Source organism: Haemaphysalis longicornis, unplaced genomic scaffold, assembly GCF_048455015.1.
Source record: "Haemaphysalis longicornis isolate Haplotype H1 unplaced genomic scaffold, Haemaphysalis longicornis Haplotype H1 scaffold_4, whole genome shotgun sequence".
Classification (NCBI taxonomy): domain Eukaryota; kingdom Metazoa; phylum Arthropoda; class Arachnida; order Ixodida; family Ixodidae; genus Haemaphysalis; species Haemaphysalis longicornis.
In genome coordinates this window covers 184,054,269-184,077,214 of record NW_027526361.1, presented here as the reverse complement: position 1 = coordinate 184,077,214, position 22,946 = coordinate 184,054,269, and the positions used below count along the sequence as shown (strand labels likewise).

Sequence of the window (22,946 nt, the reverse complement as noted above, 5' to 3'; positions counted from 1 at the left end):
AGAAGTTCCCGAGCCACGCTTCTGTAGCCTGTATAAAGCGCCGTTCTCTAATATTTCCGCGGTTGCATTTGCCGCTGTGTTTTCTCTCATCCCGCCAACTTTAAATTCGAGCGGTTCATTTTCGATTGCGTCAGCTCGTGGTGAGAGGAGGGCCGACTTTCCCTGACCCTGCCGGTGGGCATTCGTCTTGCCAGGGCCTTTTTCGTCCACAGCGGCAGTTGCAGAGACCTCGAGAACGACGCGCTCTTCTTCTACCGGCGTCGTTCTACGTTTCATGCGGAGCCGCCGCCTCAGCCCGGACTCCTCGAAGGGTTGTGTCCTGTTTCCGTCGGCATCCCCGACGTGCGGAGCGGTGGCAGTGACGTCGTCCCTTTGAGGCCTCGAGAAGATCTCCACGCCGATGTAGAGGAGGGCACACAGCGTGACCACGAACACTACCACACCTATGAGCAGGTTCAGCCGGCGTTGTTTTGCGCGGACGGCGTATTGCAGCTGTCGCGTGCGCGTGACAGCCAAGCTCTTCGCGGCTGCATTCTGGCCCGGAGGGTCCGCAGGAAGCTTACCGGTTGGAGAAGCAGGACTGACCACGCGGCTGGCTCGGCGGCCTCCGACGTTGGCATCAGGCGAGAGGGGGCCGGCTTCGTCGAAGTACGGGTCGTCAATCGTCTGAAGAAACTGAGGTTCGGCAGCCTGTGTGGGATTTTTCACCTTAGCGGCCTCCATGCCGGGTTCTTCCGCTGCTTGCTCAACGGCTCTGCGCAAACTGGGGCGCCACCTCGCGACTGGCCCTGACAGATGAAGACGAAAATGCAACGCGCTTCGGCCTAATTTAATTCCTCTCCGGTTCCACACTTAGCCTCTCTCCCTCGTACAAGTGAGGTCACAGGTCCTGCTGAATGAACTCAAAACTGCGATAAATATTATGGAAAGGACGTCTAATTTGTCGCCTGATTTGTCACCTTCTTTATCGCCACCACTATCATCATCTTCTTAATAATTATGAGGGTACTGTTGTAAACCACTTAGTCACCAAAGGAAGCACTGGACGTAACAGGCAGCTGACATGCGGTGTGGGTGTGTAGGGGCAGAAGGAAATGTCTATTGCAATTTTATAGTGGGCGGAGTAAGGCGGTTATTGAGGTCTTTTAAAGTGTAGACCTGCAACATTGCGGGCCAGCCCTATACCACTCGTGTTTAAGCCACTCTTAACAGAGAATTGTGTGATTTGAATAGATGAAGGGCAACGGAGGGGCGGGGTGTGTGAAAATTCGGTATTTTGTATACTTTGGTCACTGCCAGACCAGATGATGGAGACTTGCAGGAGTGAGGGTATCGATAAACGGTCACTAAAGAATCGTTGGAGGGTTTTTGGTGCATGGCATGTATTTCGGAGAACTTTTATTAATTATCTTAAGACGAAAGCGGTATGATTAATTATCTGAAGGCGCAAACGCTATCGTCTCCATTGTATGCAAACCATCGTTGTTTTTGTAGCTGCTGTCAACTCAAGAAAACGGCCGCCGCGGTAAGTAGTAAATAAATCATCAAACTGTATATGTTCAATCAAGTGTTGTTTCAACCCGGGTCTCCAGTGCAGCAGTCCCATGCGCTTCCACTAGGCAATCTCAGTTCTTCTTCTTTCTTTTTAAATGTCATTTGGTTACGAGCGAAACAACAAAACTTGGTGCCCCTTTCTCAGTGGCCCATTCCCTCTTTGGGTATTGGCCAGCAATCAGGAGCTTTAAGCGGGTGATGTGCTCGCTTTACAAAATTCCCAAAACTGTAGGATCGGAAGCGTAGAATTCGTAGATTAATGTGTGGCCGCATGACACCTGAACGTGATGGCACGTGAGTAAAGCAGGTGCACGCTAGCCGTGCAGAACTTTGCTTCGAGAGAAGCTGCGGTGTGTGCTAGTCTGCTTGGTTAGTAAATCGCGCCGTAAGACAGAAACGAAAGCAGAGATGCATTGATTGATTGATTGATTGATTGATTGATTGATTGATTGATTGATTGATGATTGATTGATTGATTGATTGATTGATTGATTGATTGATTGATTGATTGGTTGGTTGATTGATTGATTGATTGATTGATTGATTGATTGATTGATTGATTGGTTGATTGATTGATTGATTGATTGTAGTGTTTAACGCACCGACGCAACGCAGGCGATGAGGCGCGCCGTGGTGGAGGGCTCCGGATTAATTTTGACCACCTGGGGATCTTCAACGTGTGCCGAAATCTCGAACACACGGGCGTTTTTGCTTTTCGCCTCCATCAGAAAAGCGGCCGCGCCGCTGGGAATCCAAAAACAGAGATACAGGCTGACACGTGGTGCAGCAGAAAAGAAGCCCATCGAAGTAATTCGCTCCAAAGACAAAGAAAAGGAAGCAAAGAAAGAGACGCAAATACGATGTTGTATTAAACAAACTGTTAATAAATATCAGCAGGCTTTCGCCTTCAGAGTACGTAAGCAGACTTAAGCGCGCCGAACAGTTTTTCTGATCGCGTCAGTGTCGAGTAACGGCCGCTCGATGAAACACCTCCCTTTCATCCAGTGGCCGTGTCCGTCGAGTGATTTTTGTGACACCTTGGCTTCTATTTCCGATCCTGCGCCACGATTAGCAACAACTTTCGTAGGTGTGGTAATATTTCTTCCCTAATGAGATCAATATGTTATCTTTCTATCTTTTGCCCTCCTTCATTTTTATTGGGCAGTAATTTTTACTTAGAAATTTCGCCATGCATCTTAGCATTGTTGTTATGGGTGAGACTGTATATAAAACATGTGCTTGTTATTTTTCATTATTCCGTGCACGTCGCACCCCTGTCCGTCACGGTTGCATGCCCCGCCGTGGCTAAGGCGTTGTTTAGCTGAAGGACGTGTGTTTGGTACTGGCTGTGGGGCCGCATTGATGATGGAGGCGAAGCACAAAAGCGCCTACGGGCCAATATTTTCACGGAGGATAAAGGACCCCAGCCGTTCAAAATTGATCCGGATAGGGTGCGCCGCCTAGTCAGGGTGTCACTTTGGAGCGTAAAGCCCACAGGATTTGAAAAAAAAATGTCTTTTAGGTGTATACCTGAGGACCGCACAATGTCGTCCGCGTCCGTGCGCATAGCATTTACAGTCGCAAAAAGTCACGCAGGCACCGACAGGATTCGAGCCTGTCTGGTAGACCACACACAGTTAGTGTCAGTCGTCTTACCCATTGGCTACGACCGAGAGGTAGTACCTGAGAGTCAAACGGCTTACTCCCTCGCCTGTAACGGTGCGGAGTACCTTGGGACCTCCCAATGTCCGTCCGCTTCCATCCATGCACACACCACCATCAAGCAAAAATCAAGCGAAATTCGATTTGAGCCGTGAGTTGCAGTTTGATTTAGGGAATAATCAAGGTGCAACTCACGGCTCAAATTGAATGACGGTCGGGCCGCAAATCGGATGTCACTCGGGGCGCAACTTGGATGTCATTTCGAGTCCCCGTACTCCGCACCCTCGGCATCATCCGCAGAGTGGAGATGCTGCCATTTTTTATTGTTGCACTTGCTTTCTTTTTCACTCCACTCATTTGTGCTCCATTTTAATATTTCGTAATTATTTTGGATTTATTTTCTGTATCTTCTACTCTCCGTCTCACTTTCTGTGCTGCTCGTTGTACAATTTCTTATGCTTACTTTTCCATTCTTTCTATTTTGCAAGTAGTTTTGGTCCTGTTCTGTATGCACTCTCCTTTTTCGTCTCATTATTTGAAGTTACTGTATATTTTTTTGTGTTCGGGACTTTCCCTTTTTAATGCTTGTTTATTGCGGTTCCCTGGTTGCGTCACTCGAGTTTTCTCTGATCGGCTTCTGGGGATGATCTTCCGGCATTTAGAGTTCCAGCTTGCAGTGTCTCTGACCACGATCTCTTCTATTCGCCGATAATAGCCAAACTCAAACCGCTCGGCCTCCGGGGCCTGAAAGGTAAACCAAATCGACAATAAGTTGCGATGGATTTATGGCTTGGTAAAATCGTACCATATACCCCTAAAAAATCCCAATGCCGCATAAATGCGGTTAATTCAAGTTGGTTTTGGGTTTGTAAATATCGCAACGTTTGCGTAACGGTTTTGAAATGTGTTATCTTTGCTAAAAAGGCAAATAACCACACTAAACATACTACAACCACCAGACCGTATGGAGTTGAAGGAGGAACAAGCATCTTTGTAGCGTAGTCAGTCCTGGGGGAAGATTCCTTGTTGCAAGACCTCCTGAGACTGTCTGGCTTCTTGGAGTCTCTGCAGTAGCCACACCCGGTCGTCAGGGTCCGAGCTGCACAGTGCTCTCTTCCAGTGCTCACGTGAGGGGAAGGGCCGAGGGTGAAGGGTGAGGGGGGCAGGGGTTCTGATTAAAGCACCGCATGTTATTGTAGAGGGCGCCCCGAGCTTCGCAGAAGCGGCAGTGGGAGGAGTAGAGGGGAGAGAGGGGATGATCGTTTTTTAGTGGAGTCGAAAAGGTTTCTGGATACCTTAATGGTGACGCTCCTGTTTCTTGGTGAGGCCTCTGGAGCAGGGGATATATTGGAGAGTTGCAGAAGAGTGGAGAAGCGGCCACAGTACGGTACCTGGTAGACAACGGGCGCTACTGCGCGTGCGCAGAGGTAGTAAACAGTCTGTGCGCATGCGCAGGTGTGGCGGGTACCGTACCGCGACCGGTTCACCGCTCTGTTATAGCTCTCTATTGTGTCTTCCAGATGGTATCGCTGTGTAATTTGCCAGATGTAGAATAGGGGATAGACCTGCCACTGCTCGCCGAACGCTTGGCTTGCGTGGTAATTAAACTCTCCGGCATGCTGGTTGGCAGAAGTCATCATCATCACCATCATCACCAGCCTGTCTACGCCCACTGCCTCTCCCATTCATCTCCAATTACCGAAGTCCCGTGCTAACTGCGACCAATTTATCCCCGCAAACTTCTTGATCTCATCTGCCCATCTAACTTTCTGCCGCCATCTGCCACGCTTGCCTTCTCTAGGGATCCACTCTGTTATCCTTAGTGACCAACGGTTATCTTGCCTTCGCATTACATGCCCTGCCCACGTCCATTTCTTCTTCTTAATTTCTACTAACATGTCCTTAACGCGCGTTTGTTCCCTGACCCACTCCGCTATCTTCTTGTCCCTTAATGTTACACCTATCATCTTCCGTTCCATTGCGCGCTGAGTCGTCTACAATTTGGAAACTTGAAGCCTCCAAGTTTCTTCTCCTTTGGTGAGTACCGGTAAGATGCAGCTGCCATACACTTTCTTCTTCTGGGACAATGATAGGCTACCATTCATTATCTGAGAATTTCTCCGTATGCACTCCACCCCATTCTTATCCTTCTAATTATTTCTGGCAGAAGTCGTATGGAGTTTAAGTGATGCCTTAGGGGCTCGTTTCCTCTGCAAGCCAGGCAGCTGTGTTTCTGTAAGGCGCTTTTGTTAGTTCCCAATAAAGTAGCCTGTTTATCTTGTGTTGCTTTGTAATATTGTAGGTTTTTCTCTCTTAGCAGACCGGAATTTTCGATAAATAACTAGTTTTCCTGCACAGATTTTGCGTGTAAACGCCGGCCTGAGAGGATTGTGTTAGAAGATATATGGCGTGTCGCGGGGCTCTTTGATATACTGAGGGAAGGAAATCGCCCATGCGGAGAATCGCGAAGAGCCAAGTTTCTGTTACCCGCCGCGGTGGCTCAGTGGCTAAGGCGTTACGCTACTCAGCACGAGGTCGCGGGTTCGATTCCCGGCCGCGGCGGCCGCTTTTCTGATGGAGGCGGAAAGCAAAAACGCCCGTGTGTACGAGATTTCGGCGCACGTTAAAGATCCCCAGGTGGTCAAAATTAATCCGGAGCCCTCCACTACGGCGCGCCTCATCGCCTGCGTTGCGTCGGCGCGTTAAAACCCTACAATCAATCAAATCAATCAAGTTTCTGTTGACGCTTGTTCAATTAGGTATGATTTTGTCAGCCGTTAAGCCTCGTAAACTAGGCAGTTGTGTCGACCGACCATTATCGAGTTTTCTGGCGGTGACAGAAGTCTCAGAAGAAAACGCGTGGCCACAGAGACGCATGCAAAGCGCCCTTAGAGCAACTCTGGTGACAAAAGCGATACAACTACGGAAACGACGCGCGAAAACACCTGGCCGGGAGAATAAATCGCTTCATTGTACAGGCGGGCCGGCGGTGCATTTCCTGCTAGTACGTGCGTAGAAAGGCCCAATTTTATACTCACGTTCCATTTGCTGTTCATTTGTGAAATTTGGTAAGAGTAATTTGGGAATTGTAGAACTCATGTTACTGAGCCTCGGTCATTTCTGCGCGCAGAGCTCAAGGAACACGCGCTATGGCCCTCGTTCCGAACTTCCTTTTAGTTTTACTCAACATAGTCACAGTCGTCGTTTTCTTCGAGCTGCCTACCCTGACAGTATACAACACCGTGCTGATTCGTGACGAATACGACTACGTAATAGGTGAGTTGCGAAAAAATTCCTCGGGACACTTAACTCTGCCTACGTGCTTACGTGGATTGGAGGCGAATGATACTCGTTCATCGGAGCTTTCTACACCTCATTATTGGCGCAATTCGCCCATGTAAAATTCACTGCAGGAAAGCCCATTTCAAATACTGCAGAAAATAGATCATCATGATGAAATATTGTATTTGCACCAGTCTAACGCACACTTTTTTTTTCTAAAAGTAGCTTTCAACACTGCGTGCGCGTTACATTCGCGCACGCAGTGTTCAAATACCGAAATCGGCTTTGAAGCGACCAGCAGCATTGCCTGGGGCACAAACTCCTGCCAAAATTTGAAGGACATTAAATCATAAACAATCCGCTAACATCACGTAAGGAAATTTTTGTAAACCCAAACCCTAATGGGCATACCTCAGCTACATTTGGCACATACCGTAATTACCCGATTCTAACGCACCCCCGATTCTAACGCGCACCCGATTTTCCTGGCAAAAAAACCGAAAAAACTTGCACCTCCGATTGTAACGCGCACGGAACTTTGTGAGCAAAAAAAAAACGAATGCGAGAGAAACGGGCGATTTATTTCCCGAAGTAATCTCACTCATTTCACTCCTCGTCGCTCTCCGCTGACCACAACATCCCGTCTTTGGTGCCGTCAAGCGCATTCGCGATGCCACACTTCATAAAGAACGTTCAACCATACTCGATGGGATCGTGGCCCACGTCTCGCACGCCCATCCTGCGAGCTTCTCCGGAGGCGCAAGCTTTAGCCGACCGCTCGTTTTGAACGCGTGAGAGCCGCTTCTGCCATTGCTGTTATCAAGCGCGCAAGTGGTACAATTTGACGATTTGTGTGAACGCCGATAGAAAAGCCTAGGCGCCTATGCTACCTGCGTCCGAAAAGAGGTTGCTAAAAGCTTTGGCGCCATCTTGAGATGGCTATGGCGATGGGCGGGACGAAAAATCCGTTGTTTCGGCAGTTTCGGTTTCGCATCCGATTCTAACGCGCATGCGATTTTTCGACCTATTTTTCCTGAAAAAGAGTGCGCGTTAGAATCGGGTAGTTACGGTACTTCTTCTTTAGCACCTGATTTCAGTAGTTTTGGGTCCGCACAGGCACAATTACTGGTTCATCTAGCGCAAGATAATTTCACTTGCCGATAGCGAGGGTAACCCAGCGGCATCACGCACACCAGGCGTCTTGAAGAGATGAGTGCGCGATCGACGTAAAACTAACCAACGCGTATTAACATCGGAGCTATTCAGCAGTGTTGTACGTACTCGTTCCTCTAAAACAGGAACGAAACCTCGTTCTTCTTTCTTTCCCAATATTGAAACGAATTCCCTTTACAAGTTCCTACATTGACAAAGGAACGCATTCCAGTTACACTTCGAACATTGTAACGTGTCGTTACATTAGCGTCACATCTGATTTTTTAAATTAAAATATAGTGTCGGATAATCCTGAGGCGAAATAACGTGTGAGAATCTAACGCTCACAAAGAACTACGTATATTATACCAATATGAACACCAGTGGCAACAGATTATCTGAAGATAAAAAAATCTAACTAAATGCTCCCAGAAGAATTTTTTAAGAGAACACCGGACATATTCCAGACATACCTAAGTGCAACTGTGGCACTCATCTTAGCAAGTGCAGCACATATGGCGCTTTCAACTTGGGTCTTTAAATGCGCAGTACGAATACTGCATTTAAAATGTGCAAATCGAAATTTACTCACATGAAAGAACGTAAATGTTTTGCACAAGAAACCTAATCGAAAGGAACAGTAGTACATACGCGTTTAATGAATGCTGATTCAATATTTCAGTGTGAGTGGGAAAAAGATGTCTCGAACATATTTTCGCTACTCAGAAGAGTCTTTCGTTTGAACTAAGCAAGAGTTCTAACTCGTTGTTGGTGACGGACAGAAAAACACGTTTTTTTATAAACACTTCATTGGCAATGCTGAAGAGCCGTTCCACCTAAGCTCTTGAGGGTACTCCCGTGTCGTACTTAAGGATAAGTTGGTTCAGTCTCTCAGGCTCAGGAGACGCCTCCATATGTGCTCATAGGCGTGTGCAAGCATGAAACCCGCGCACTCTACGGACAGTGATTGTTTTGCTGATATTTTGTTTGACGGCAGTTAAACCTCTGTGGTGCCGTGCGCTTAAGATTGATAGTTGTGGTTTGCTCATTCAATTTTCGCACGCGCTAGCATCAAATCCAGTGCGTAAACAACAGAGCTTCAGAGTGTTACTTTGCCGGATTGAAAATTCATGTTCACCTTTTAGATGCGAAGCAACTTATGGTCGAGCCTGTTCCCTCCGCCGTTGTGTGGGCGCCGTTGTGCGGCGTCCACACCCTTACTGTGCATGCCTGGGCACCGCTGATGATGATTGTGGCAGGATGCCCCTATGGATTGGACAACCAAAGAATCCATCACGAGATAGCTTCGCGTTCAACCACCGTCGTCATCTTTCCATAGGGGAACCCTGAGTGCAACACCCCCACTGCGCATGCCTGGCCAGGCACCACTGATGACAATTGTGGCAGGATGCCCCTAGGGACTGGCCAACCAAAGAATCCATCACGAGAGAGCTTCGCATTCAACCACCGTCGTCATCTTCCCGTAGGGGAACCCTGAGTACCACACCCCCACTGCGCATGCCTGGCCAGGCACCGCTGATGATGATTGTGGCAGGATGCCCGTAGGGATTGGCCAACCAAAGAATCCATCACGAGAGAGCTTCGCGTTCAACCACCGTCGTCATCTTCCCGTAGGGGAACCTTGAGTAGTATGCGAGGCATTCCTCCTCGCCTCTCCGACGCTCCTCTCCTCTCCGGCATTCCTCCTCTCCTCTCCAAAGCTCCTCTCCTCCCCGGGATGGCGCAACGAATGGCAACACCTGCGGCTCCGCACGCGATAATGCGAAGCAGCTTAGGGTTAGAGACGCGATGGTAGACGCTGCACACTCTTCTGGGGGCGCCACTGTAGCTCCGCGATATAAATGACGCGCGCGGGCACTCCGCTCCCCTCATTCTCCTCCCGCAACGCCGCGATCGAACTGAAAACTAATGGGAATTTGAGTCGACTCCATGGCTGCTTCTCATACTACTCAGGGTTCCCCGACGGGAAGATGGTGAATTTTTTTTTTGTCGCAGCCTTGTCATCTGTAACTTTATGCTATTCACTTAGCCACGCAATAAACAGCTTTTAAGTTTGGCCTCCGGCTTCACGTCGTCCGAACGGAGGAACTCTGCGCACGGCAGCAGCCAGCAGCTACGCTACCAGGATTCGGCTCGCCATCGGTGCCCGGCTGAAGCACTGGTCAGAACCAGTCCGTAACAACGCACCACAGCCGTCGCACTGCTATGACGTTAAGTAAAGGTGGCGCAATAACTCCCAGCTAAATTCGAAAACCAATCGTCAAAGCCAACTTGGTACATCACGAAACAGTAAGTCCGCTGTGTGCGTGACAAAGACGGCGGCGCGTTCGAGCGCCATGACCATGCCGTTGGGTGATAGATCGTTCGAGGTCAGATTCGGCTTGTAGCCCTCAGGAATGGTTGCTGTTGCGAAGGAGATCATATAGCTCCCACCTCGCGTTGGGCTGCAGCGGCAATATTTCAAGAATCCGAGGCTGAGATCTTGACGCCTTGTTGTTACACGCGGTGACCGCAACGTTGGCGACTCAGCAGAGACGTCTCGTACGTCCACTTCGGCTGGCTCAGCTGCCTGTACTGTAGAGAGCACGTGTTCGATTGACACGGTGCAGTCACGTCTTCTTTTGCTCGGCTTTCACTTTCCACTCGCATGTACAAAAGAACAGGTCGCGGCAGAAAACGAATAAAAGGGGCGCCGGACCACCTGTCTTCTGCGCATCTTCAGCCGAAGTAGCGTCATGGCCGCGCGCACCCGTCGCAGCCTGCCCAACAGGCTGCGGCGCGGTGCGTGGTTATTCTTCTGCCTTAGACGTTCGAGGAAGTACACCCTGTGAAAGGTCGGACAAATTCGGCGGCTTACAGGAAGAGAACCACACTACTGGCCTGCGGCTTTTTGTACTAGCTTCAGCCCTAAAGCCTTGACATCGAAAACTCCCACCTCCCCTCGCGGGAACCCCTGTGTAGATGCGACGCATAGGCGGAGCGGCGAAGGGACCGCGTTTTATGGCGCGCATAACGTTGAGGGGACTGCGTAAGTCGGTCCCAGTCGATGACGACGTTGGCGTACTTGTAAAGCGTTGTGGACTCTAGGTGTTTGAGCCAAGCGCGAATGTTGCTTCGCCGGAGAACGGCACACCGGTTATAAGCGCAGCGCGCCCGAAGGGGAGGAAACCGCGGAAGAGAGAGTACTGCACATGCGCCGGCCCCAGCGCGTCTGCCGCGGCTATGACGCAACACAATCCAACACAATCCACTTTAATCCAATCCAAATCCAATCCAATCCAAATCCAATCCAATCCAATCGAATCCAATCCAATGCCCCTCGCGAGAGAGTGTTCGCTATGGGAGAGGAGAGGGGGTGAGCGGGCGGAGAGCGCAGCTGGCGCGGCGAGGAGAATGGGGAGGGGTGGACAACGCCGACGACAACGACGACGACGCCGGAGGGACAAGGCGAGGGAATCAGATGCTCTGCATCTAAAACAGCCAAATCGAACGTTCACAGAAGGAGCGACATTCCCTCTGCCGTTCCTTCGTAAACGTAACGAGTTACCGTTACAGTTCCACACACTCTTAATGGAACGGTGGCGTTCCTCTGTTCCTCCCAAAAGCAACTAGTTCCAGGAACGCCGTTCCTTAAAACGCCGTTCCGTACAACACTGCTACTGATGGGCTCGCAACGTCCGGCAATGATGCCGGTGACGTCAGGCGAAGGTACCACGCTGGGCCGACCGATGGCGTTACCGCCTCGAAGGCCGTCCAGTGAAGATCTCGGCACGTGGCGCACGTGCACCTTCCTATATGCGCTCCCATAAACTACCAGACCTCCGTGGGTTAGCTTTGAGGGCGTAAATACCTCCGCGATTGGCGTTGTAAGCGACCTCTTCGGAAGGTGGCCGCCAGCGTGCCCAGGTCAGCGCCGCTGTTCAACAAAATTTGACAGGGGTGAGAGGGCTTTAATTTTTGTAGCGTAAGCTACACTGGCTGATGTTTGAGCAGTTTCGCGTGGTCCTTGAAGGGCCGTGCTGTGCAAGCGCGAGGAGCATAGCATTGGATTGCATTTGTATTTGGATTCGATTGGATTCGATTAAATTGAATTCGATTGGATTGGAAATCCAATCCAAATTGAGTATGGCTGTGCAGAGAATCGGGTCTGCACATTCGCCGGTTTGCGCATTCCAGAGAAGCGGCGTCATAGCCGCGGCAGACGCACTTGCGCCGGCGCGTGCCCAGCTGTGCGCCCCCGTTGCGCTGTAGCCAAGTCTGACGCAGCGCCGGGCCGCTTGATAGGCGTTTCGCGTGGCTCCTGGACAGCCGTGCTGAGCATGCGCAAGGAGCAGTGAATGGACTGGACTGAACTGCATTGGATTGGATTGGATTGAATTGGATTGGAAATCGTTTGAGCAGCAGTAAGCATGATGATCAGCTAATCCTAGACAATAAGGAAACCTAAGAGTAACCAGCTGAACCTTGGCTCACGCTACGTATATCCCGGCATAGCCGAGCTAAGCCACTTGAAATTTTTTTAGCAGCATTCAAAGGAGGGCTAGTTAGTACAGCGGGTCTTACGAAAAAAGACAGTGCGCAAACGACAAGACAAATTTTGTTTTCTTGCAAGGTTTCTCCGGCGCTGATCACGGACGTTTTGGAGAACTTGAATACTCCCTTGCAGAATTTATGAATGATCAGCGAATGAACCGACGGCCTGTCACATGTAAAATTATTAAGGCCAAGACTTTTGAAATCGCATACGATTTCAGTGTTACCCCCTCAACTTTTAAGGCCAGCAGGAGCTCGACAAGCACGTTTATGAAGTGCAAGCGATTTTGCTTCCACAGCTGCGTGCGTCAAATAAAATATCTTCTGCCAGGTACGTGGTGTCATGACTTTTACATCTGCGCGGCCGAATCGGCGTAAGATTCTTTTCTTTTTGATTTTCTTATATCAACTTACCTGCGCGTTATAATCGGGGGCACGTTAGAAGCGTACAAACACGGTACATTCTCTGACAAGGGTTGGTCTTTGCTTTGGACTTTGGTGGTGTGGGGTTAGACATCGGCTTAGGACTTCGTGGGCCCTGTCCTCGACGCCGTGTATTGGCCGTGAACTGTGAATTCGCGGGATAGGCTTTCAGTTTTAGTCACGTTCGTTCGGCTCACAAAGCGGCTGTGTGTTCTTTTGCCATTTTGAAGTTTTGTGAGGTTTGCGGGCACCAGTTCTAAACTTTTCCCTATTTCTCTCTACTAAAAACGCATAATTCTTGGCCGGCAATGAAAAACTAGACGAAATGCAGAATACATGACAACATAGGCAATTCATTGCTAATTAACAATATGGCTTGTAGGTCACACACTCTCTGTGATTGGCTGAGAAGACGCGACGTAATATAAGCAGTTGGCGGGAACGTTTACGTACCACACTGGCAACTTCAGCCTACGTACACGTGACGGCATGTTACGTAGCAGCTTGCAAATTGCGGCTGCCGTCCCCGCGAAATGCGGCGATTTCACCGCCCTGCTACGCCATGAAATACTCGTGAATTTGCACCAGGCGTCGTTTCCCACGACGCACGGCATAAAGCTGTTTTCTAGCGAAATAAACAATATTATTTACTGTTTAGTTCTTACAGAATAATAGTTCTTACAGAAAATCGGCAATTGAAGGATCCTAACACACAGAAGCGCGAATGGGCCGAAACAACGGGAAGCCGTTGCCGCAGAACGCGCCTCCACCGCTATCACTGCGCCAGGCTTCAACTCGTCTGGTAGCTGCGTATTCCAACCGGATGAAGAGCAACTTGCCGGCTTGGAACCCAGATATGAGAGAGTAACGAAACTAAATGGCAGCATCTCTACTCTGGATGATGGCGAGGGTGCGGAGTACGGGGACTCGAAATGCCATCCAAGTTGTGCCCCGAGTGACATCCGATTTGCTCCCCGACCGTCATTCGAATTGAGCCGTGAGTTGCACCTTGATTATTCCCTAATTCCCTAAATGAAACTGCAACGCACAGCTCAAATCGAATTTCGGTTGATTTTAGCTTGGTGGTGGTGTGCGCACGGATGGACGCGGACGGACATTGGAGGTCCTAAGGTTCTCCGCACCGTTGCAGGTGAGGGAGTAAGTCATTTGACTCTCGGTCGTAGCCCAATGGGTAAGATGACTGGTACTAACTGTGTATGGTCTACCAAACACGTCCTCGAATCCAGCCAGTGCCTGCGTGATTTTTTGCGATTGTAAATGCTATGCGCACGGACGCGGATGGACATTGTGCGGTCCTAAGGCACTCCGCAACTGATATAAATCCAGTATAGCAGAAACCATCATATCTACAGCTTCGCTGGCTTCCATCTGCACCAAGTCGAAAGGGCTCTGAACTTTTTTTATTTACTTACTGCTCGCATACGAAAGCAACGTAAAAAATGTGAAATGAAACTGAAGTGTGTTTGCTCGGTGTCTGCTACGCTTACACAGTTGCACGAAACAATAAACCATCGGCTACTATAATGTGCTCAACGCTATTACGGCCACAAAAAACTCTTAATTTAAGCCCTCTGTTGAAGCCGAGCTTTTTGTGCATGCGCGCCCCATTGTGTATCAGCAAGACTGTGTGCGAGGAAATTATACGAGAAGGCGAAAGTCGCGCTTGTTTAGCATTCTTCAAGCAGAGCTTTCAATGTCTCTCTGGTGGCGTCCGCGCGCACCGCGAGGCGCACTGCAGGAAAGCCAACTTTCTCTGACGGTGATGGCGATCGTGTTTGAGGTAACGAAAAAAAAAAACACTTTCCGTGGTCGAAATTTAACCCGGGTCCCTCGCGTTATGAAACAGATGTCCGTCCGATCGCGCGATTCCGACATGGCCGAAGCAGCTTGAATTTGAATATGGACGTGCAAAATTAGACAGAAAAATCGCGCCCTTTGTAACTATGAGGATGGTTTAAGGCGAAGCTATCATCGTGTGAAATCAATTGGCGAAGGGTCAAAGTCAACGCCGCGCCAATTCTTTATTCTTATTCTTTGTAACAGACACACGTAGCAGTGACATCTTCAGCACATTGAGTGCAGTACCGACAATTAACGCCATAATATAGAAACGTCATACAGTGTAGTGGCACGACGCTCTTGCGATTCCGAGACACCTCAACCACTCCGAGAAGAGGTGGGCGAAATCCTCGCCGGCACGCAGATTATTTTTCGAGGCCATCTTTCTAAGCCATTCGTAAAAACTTTGCCGTTCTTCATAGAGTTTCGTACTAATATACAGTCGAGGGAAATCTGCCGCTGCAGTCGCCGGGCACCGTGGGCGGCGCCATTGCCGCTAGTGACGTTTCCCGCCTACTTGGCTTAGCTAGCCATATGGCTTCTTTTTTGTCTGGAAGACAAAATTAACAAAAAAGGGTGGTATTTTTTTTTCTTGTTCATCGTGCATGAAGCTTCGACATAATAGCTGACAAATTAGTCTTTTTGAAGGTTGCATTTTATCATAACAAAACAAATTTGATGAACCTTCTATAGTAATCTTTTTGCAGCTAGAGCCAACTTTTCAGCCTGTTCGTGAGCCATGCCAAGGACGAGTGGAACGTGCCTGCCCGGTACATGGCCGAACGCTCGCTGAAGCGCGGCTCCCCTAGACTGTGGCCCCAGATTTCTTTCTAGTATATGTTAGTATGAAACTATATGCCGTTCTTATCGCTTCTCTCTCTGGGAGCCCTGCAGTTCCGCAACCACGTGACTAGGTGAGGGTGAAACAGCTGCTTCACCTTAGCTTATTAGCTCAGCGCTGGCTGGGCTGTCTGGGGGGCGTTCGTTTCAGCGCAAGCGCGACAGGTTCATCGGCGGCAATTTAACGGCTGCTTCGCCGGCGCCTGGTCACTCAGTCTCACCGTCGATGGCACGCCGGCTGTACTGTCTGTGCGCGCCCTTCAGCGCGAGAGAAATGATTAATTAAATCATACAGTAGATATAGCTACATAGCAGGCGGCGAAAGTTGAAGCAAAGGCCAACTTTCACCACGAAACACTGCGTGCATAGTCCTAACCAGGGTTCCAGGAATTTAACCCGAGCCATTTTCTCATTTGCGCAGTGGGTGCTGGCTCATCCGGCTGCGTCTTGGCAAACCGTCTGACGGCCGATGGCAGTGCCCGGGTGCTTCTCCTCGAAGCCGGTGGTCTTGAAGATGAGGCCGTCCAAGTTCCCTTCTTCTCACCGCTACTCGAGCGCACTGTGCTGGACTGGGACTACACGAGCGAGCCGCAACTGAACGCCAGCTTCTCACTCGTCGATAGCGTGAGCCGCATGGCACAACACGCGCCCATGTATCTCTCTTCGTTTCGTCTGTCCTCCCCATGTTTGTGCACCCTGTAACTGGAGCGCAGTTTAACCACAAGTGCGTAGAGCCAACGAGGCAATTTACTCACCTTGCTGATGCCGTGGAAAGACGTGGTGCGCCCACATATTATTACAGAGTTATAGAAGTCTGGAGAACCGGTCCCGGTACGATACCCAGTAAGCTACCGGCGCCCGTGCGCGTGCTCTGATGCAGCGAATCCGGATGTGCGCGTGTGCAGGTGCGGCGATCGTGTACCGAGCGCATTACCGGTTTCGGTTCTCCGCTATTCTATAACTCTCTGCTGTATTCACTCGTGCGAACGTGATTCGGTTCTTTGCTTTTTGTCTAGAAACCAGTCCTCAGCTTTTCGATGTGGTACTTGTGACTGAAAAGCATGAAAAATTTTGCAGACTTATTTTTCCACATTACGTCTCCAGAGAGATTTCTTTTAATGATCTACGAAAAAAATAGATCCTGTTTCGGCCCGTAAACACTTACATTACCTCAAAGATGTGGGCGTAATCTTTCCTGGCTATTTTCGCAATTGCTGTTACCCTGCCAAAGTTTTCTTGGGCTTGTTTTATTGTGCCTAGCCCAAACACCGAAGTTGCAACGCGTTACCATCTGCAGTGTTAGGCCGGGTTGAGACTGACTGTTGTCGCAACTGTCGTAATGTATTTAAATAATGACGTCATTTGGCGTCTCAGCCAAGCGAACTGCGTCAAACGCAGTTTTTTTTACGTTCATAGTAAACGATACTCCTGCTACGTCGGTAGTCGGAACCACGGTGTAAGAATATTCTTACACCGTGGTCGAAACATAGCCTTATTATTCGGTGTGCTGGATACTGCGCAAGCAACTGTTTCTAATTTCAAATGCTTTTTGCCACCTCCTGTCTATGCCACACTATTATCTAATCTGTGGCGCACCTGTCAGCAATAGAACAAAACCACATTGTGGGATTTCTTTTGTCCTTGCCTCATAACAATAGCAACGCTAAAATACGTGCAGAATTAGTATCCAATTTGATCGCATATAAATGCGGAACATTCTTTAGGTTGGGAGGATCACTCGTTATTAGCTACCCGGCTTTCACAGATACGGCTCCCTAAAGGTTTACATGGGGAAAATCCTGCAATGCGAGGATTTCTTGGGCGCCCAGGACGGCAATTGCGAAAAAGAGCACCCTAAGTTAGTACAGGGCGAAAAGCATCATTAGGCTTCACATTATTGGTCTCGTTTGCTGTACCGCCGCAGTACTCCTTTTACTGTAGTGCAGTGCTGTTTTTCTTCGTATTACTGTAGTGCTCCTTTTACCGGGACTTTGGTGATATATATAACTCGGTGTAAATGATTTCACAGTGTCATAGCCAGCAAGGTAGAAGCCGCGAAGGGGATTAACTAGCGACATAACAAAACACACTATTTTGCTTTATAGTCATAAAGATGAACTTACCACGTCTGTTACGCTGATACAGAATCACAAGGCACACTGCCCGTAAACACATGCCGCTCAACGAAGCTCTCCCGCAATGTGAATAATCCTGGTTAGTACGGCTATTGGAAGCACTCCCATCCGCCTATCAATGTCGGCTGTTATTTCGAGCGGCGCGATTATCATTTATTAAATTCACAATGCGACATCTATGGTACACCTACGCAATTAGCCACGCAGTCTTAGGGCTGCAGAATTTTTTTTTGACCAGTGGGCAATCTTTAAAGTGTCGAAATTTCAGTCAACCGGACATTTTAGGATTTAGCCTCTATGAAGAATACAGCTTCCACCGCTCAAAGTCAAAACATCATCGTTAAGCATTGTACGACCACACCTTGTAACAGGTACTTCAACGACGCTCGTAAATTACCGTTTACACATAGCATGTGAATCAGCTCGTCAGTGGGTGCGCAGCCTATGTTACGAAAGCTTTCTGCGGAATAGTTTATGCCTATTTGTGATTTGAAATATTATTCGGATGCAAATATGGTACAAATACCACAAAAAAACGCCTAAACCTGACCAGCTCGTGTGATACTCAAACATGTTCTCCTATACAACGTATCTCCCAGGAAACCGGACACGGTAATTCCTCGCCCCTTAGTTGTAACGTCAGAGACAATGAATGTGTGACAATCCGGACATAATTTTTACAGAGCCCTTTTGAAATCTTTGGACCTTTCGTTTTGCAGGTCAATCGATACCCTCGAGGAAAAGCTTTGGGCGGATCGAGCTCCATCAACCATATGATTTTTGCCCGCGGGAACAGAAGGGACTACGACACGTGGGCATCACAATATGGAGCAACTGGATGGTCATACGACGACGTTCTCCCATATTTCGAGGATATCGAGACGTCACACCTTGGAAACAATGACGGTATTGTGCTTGTCCAGCCTTGTCCAGCCCTTAATTTGTGACGTCACAGGGACATATGAGACTGGCAGCCACCCGCTAAAGCCACGGCTAAAAATTGTGTTTGTGATATTTAGCGGTGCCTCCAATCTTGATTTACCGTATATGCTGATTGCTAGCATAAAACTAACTGTATAGTAAATTGGTTGTCCCACATTACGGCACCCTTACACATTCGGTGGAGTCATACCCAGAGGTTTTTCAAAACCTGTTATCATTTCTGGTGAACGTTGTGCAGGCACTATCATCAGGAACGCCTTTCTAAAAACTATGTGATCAATGTTCGTTTAAAGGCTTTAATAACGGCATATGCCTCCAATTTTTAAATAACTATATGCTGGGTACCAGGGCACTGTGGGATGTCTGGCAATGAGACTGCTGATCAAATGGCTGGTGCTGCTGCTTTCATGACTACAGTTGACTTAACAACAGTACCTTACACCGACCTAAAGGCACACATCAGATGACAGCTTCGTAACACATGGCAATTACACTGGAGCCAACAAACAGACAACAAACTGCACATAATAAAAACACAATTGGGGCGCTACACAACTGACTCAGAGAGAAGGTACACTGAAGTCGCCCTGGCTAGGCTGCGGATAGGCCACACACATGTAACGCACTCCCACCTGCTCACTGGATCTTCCCTACCAATTTGTAGCAGGTGTGGAAGGGACCTTTCCGTAGTACACATACTAATCACATGCAAGGCATTTGACACAACACAACACAAAGATTTCCCTGAATTATACAGACGACACATTCCACTTCACCCATCATACTTTTTTGCCGAGGAACCAATGTTTTCTAGTCAACGCGTTCTGAAGTTTTTAGCTCAGACAATTTCTGCAGTTCTTCTAATATCACGTGTAATCATCCTAGCCCTATACACTAGCCATCTCCATTGTATTTTGTATTGCGTCACTTTTAGTTTTACTCACTGGTTTTAGTATTTACAGCCTCATCAACCATTAAATAACTTCTTATCTGGCGCTCTTTGCCCTTGTTGGCCTTGTGCCATTAAACACCAACCATCATCATCGTTTTTGGTGAATGCAGCATCCTGCGGGGCTGGAATAGTGAACAGGGAGTTATTAAAGGTTATTCTTTCAAATAAAGCAAGCTAGGTCATGGTTTTATTTTGCTTTCATGGTTTCTTTGAACTCCCATGCATAGCTTGTAAGCTGATGCCGCAGGGGAATCGCACCGAACGCGAACTTAAGCAACTTCGGTGTTGAGCTAGCTTTCATGCCGAGGAAAAGCAAATTCTACCTATATTTTTGCGCCACTAACTATCTACAAGACATGGTACAAAAATTTCTGCGGATTTCTATTATTGCGCAAACATCCTTTCCAGCCGCTCTTTTATACGATGAGCCTCTGTCGAGTCGGCTTCTCCTCTATACAGAAGTGCATTGGTGGAACGACATTTTACGCAGAGTAATGTAAGCAGTGTCATATCAGAGCATGCTGGATCCCTATGGATTTTAAAATGCGGCAAGTAGGCACCTTCAGGGTGCTGGTCCCTGCTTCGCGGTGCTGCAATGTGGTTACCTGCCTGCGCGTACACATTTTTTTATTGAGCGGGATTTTTTATTAAACGAGCTGTGGGTGGCATTTCCCCCAAATCGGCCAGGGAATGCATAAGAACGTACCATAAGACGCACAACCGCCTATTAATGCGTAAATATCCTCCACCTCACGAATCCCTCAACAGTATTCAGCAAACCACCTGGAGCAAGCTCCGGACTAATAAAATCTATGCCACCTGTAAATTACCATCAATTTATATAGCAGCTTGCGAATCCTAATTCTCACTATGTAAAGCCGGAAGAGGAGATTTAGTTCGTATATTTCTATGGCTTCCCTGTGAATCTCTCCTCCTAGCAGTACGCAGTTAATCGAGAGCAGTGGCAGGGCGCGATGCTCAGTTCCGACCCTTCGTTGCAAGTTTGGGCCGGGACAAGAGCGCCGGAGGTTGCTAGAAGGCGTGGTCTTGTCGCCACTCCCCGTGACCAATAACCCACCACCCCTTACCTCATTTTTAGCGGTAAGGATGCGAAGGGCAATGGCCGAGATTTGTCCAGCTTGGTAGTGGCGGCAAGGGGTCTGGGAGTTGGTGTGTGTGGCCAAGGCGATTGCAATTTTTTCTGCTGTTGTGATGTTGGTAGGGGTGGTAGCCGATTTGACAAGACGCCCCGTGGAGTCGACGAAGGTCCACGTGTGGGCTGAGTGAGAGGAGTATGGAGATGCATCCAAGTATCGAGTGTCGTCACGAGATCCGTACTTGGCGTAGAGGCGGGCAGCCCACGTCTTGCTGCCTATACGTTGGGTGCATATGGCGTGGTATAGGGGAGACAGTGATATGTGACGGCGGATAGCTGGTGGGATGCGTTGAAGAGTATGTCCGGTCGGTGGGGGGAGCGGATAGCCGAGACGACTTAATATTGAGCGACCGATGGTTGTTAAGAAGAGACCTTCTTTTTGTCTGGTGAGGTGCGCCTCGATGAGCTCCTCGAGGGTGTTGTGAACCCCGAGTTGTTGGAAACGAATTGTTGACGGGGTGATAGATAGCCCAAGTGCTATTTTGTAACTTCTCAGTATGAGGGCGTTTAATTTATTGCTTTCCGCCCTTTTTAGTGTGAGATGCGGCGTGCCGTATGTTACGCGACTTATTAGGAGAGCTTGTACAAGACGTACAGTGTCGCGTTCCTTAGGCCTTGACGGCGGTGGGTGAGTCGCCAAATGAGTCAGACTAGTTGCGTGACGTGGTTTTCAGCTGGGTGATAGTTGCCTGGCCAGCCCCGTCTTGTTGAATTTGAAGTCCCAGTACCCGAAGAACGGTCACCTTGGGAACGGGTTTATCCTGTATGGTGAGTGAGGACTCAGGAGGTGGAGATGGTCGTCTGCCACGAGAGCGGGCGCGGAGAACGAGTAGTGGTATCGATAGCTTGTTCGAGTGAGTCTTCCTGGTCACCTAGTGATCCACCGGTAGTCCAGATGGTGAGGACATCGGCGTAGAGTGCATGGTGAATGTGAGAAAGACAGTCAAGAGCTGGTGGTAACCCGAGAAGTGTGACGTTGAAGAGGAGTGGGGATATTGCTAAGCCATGTGGCGTGCCTTTGGGTGGTGGGGGGAAAGCAGAGCTACGGAGGTCACCGATTCCGACCGTAGCTGTCCGGACAGTTAAAAGCTGTCTTACGTAATTGTAGGTGTGGAGGCCGCTTTGAAGGTTATTTAAGATGGCAGCATGGGAGACATTATCGAATGCTCCTTTGATGTCTAGAGTCAGGATGGCTCGTGGGGTGGATGTGCTGAGATGGTCCAAAACCTATTCTTTGATTTGGAGCAGGACGTCTTGCGTTGAAAGGTGAGCTCGAAAACCAATCCTCGTATGCGGGACCAGATTGTTGTCTTCAAGATAGACTTAAGGGGAGTATAAATGAGGTGTTCGTAAAGCTTGCCTCGACATGATTTCAGAGAGATAGGGCGGAGATTGTTAATGGAGAGCGGTTTGTGAGGTTTCGGGACAAGTGTTATATCCGCATGTCGCCACTGGGCTCTAACAGTGCCTTGGGTCCATTGCGAGTTGAAAAAGTCGAGTAGTGCTTGGAGAGAGTCGACGTCGAGGTTACGCAGGGTTTTGGCATTGATGCGGTCATGGCCGGAAATGGTGTTGTGGGTGAGCTTGGCAAGGACGTCTTGAAGTTCTTGAATTATAAAAGGGGCGTTGAGGGTAGGATTCATCTGTCGTAAAAGAAGTCTGGATGATCTGTCGTAAAAGAAGGAAGAGGCCCAAATAGGGTGATTTTTATATCGCAGAGCAGCTGGTCTTGGAGTCCGGGGTAATTGTGAAGCAAGCATTTGAGGTGAAGTGCCATAGCAAATTTCGAGGGTTGTCTTCGAAAAGCGATCGCAGTATGTGTCATGTCTTTTTAGTTCCAAGCGTTCCTTGCAACCTGTTGCAAAAGGTAGCCAGTTTTGCTGATGTAGCGTGAGGGCGTAATGGGCTGCCTCTTGGGTGATCTCATTAATCGGGCGGCGGAGTTTCTTGTGTTTTTGTTTTTTCCATCGGCGAAATAGGCTCTTGCGGGCGTCTGATAAGTGAAGAACATGAGCCTCCATGACTTGGTTTTCGGAGGTAAGAGGCAGAGTTTTGCTGTGTCGTGATACGGTTTCTTGAATTTGAGAGACCCATTGATCGAGGTCCATGATGGTGGTGGGGAGCGGGTTAGGATCTTCGCGAAAGGCTTTCCAGTCGGTAAGGGTGGCTTGTCCAGTGCTCGTTTTCGCTTTATGTTGAGGGAGAGTTGTAATGATCCGAGGCTGTTCACTTGGGAACCATCATTTTATTCTGTTCCTCAACGGTCTCTTCTTCCCCTGCCCCCTAGTTCTGCCTTCGTCGTCTTCGGCTATCCACACTCTCCGGGGCCCTGTTTCCGTCCTTCGTCTGTGTGTAGGGAACCACGTTGCTGATGGCCGCGACTTCCAGAGTCCCGTTACCCGTCATGTACCACACGGTCTTCTAAACGCCATTG

General features: G+C 48.9%; 1 pseudogene across 1 annotated transcript in view; it reads left to right on the top strand.

Moving 5' to 3' along the window:
* The first annotated feature begins 6,326 nt into the window (after positions 1–6,326).
* The window catches only part of LOC144180698 (4-pyridoxate dehydrogenase-like), a 79,771-nt pseudogene continuing 63,151 nt past the window's right edge, over positions 6,327–22,946 (top strand). Inside the window, exons 1-3 of the transcript XR_013324515.1 lie at positions 6,327–6,492; positions 15,749–15,951; positions 18,182–18,368. The product of XR_013324515.1 is annotated as a 4-pyridoxate dehydrogenase-like (transcript). The remainder of the gene's footprint in view (positions 6,493–15,748; positions 15,952–18,181; positions 18,369–22,946) is intronic.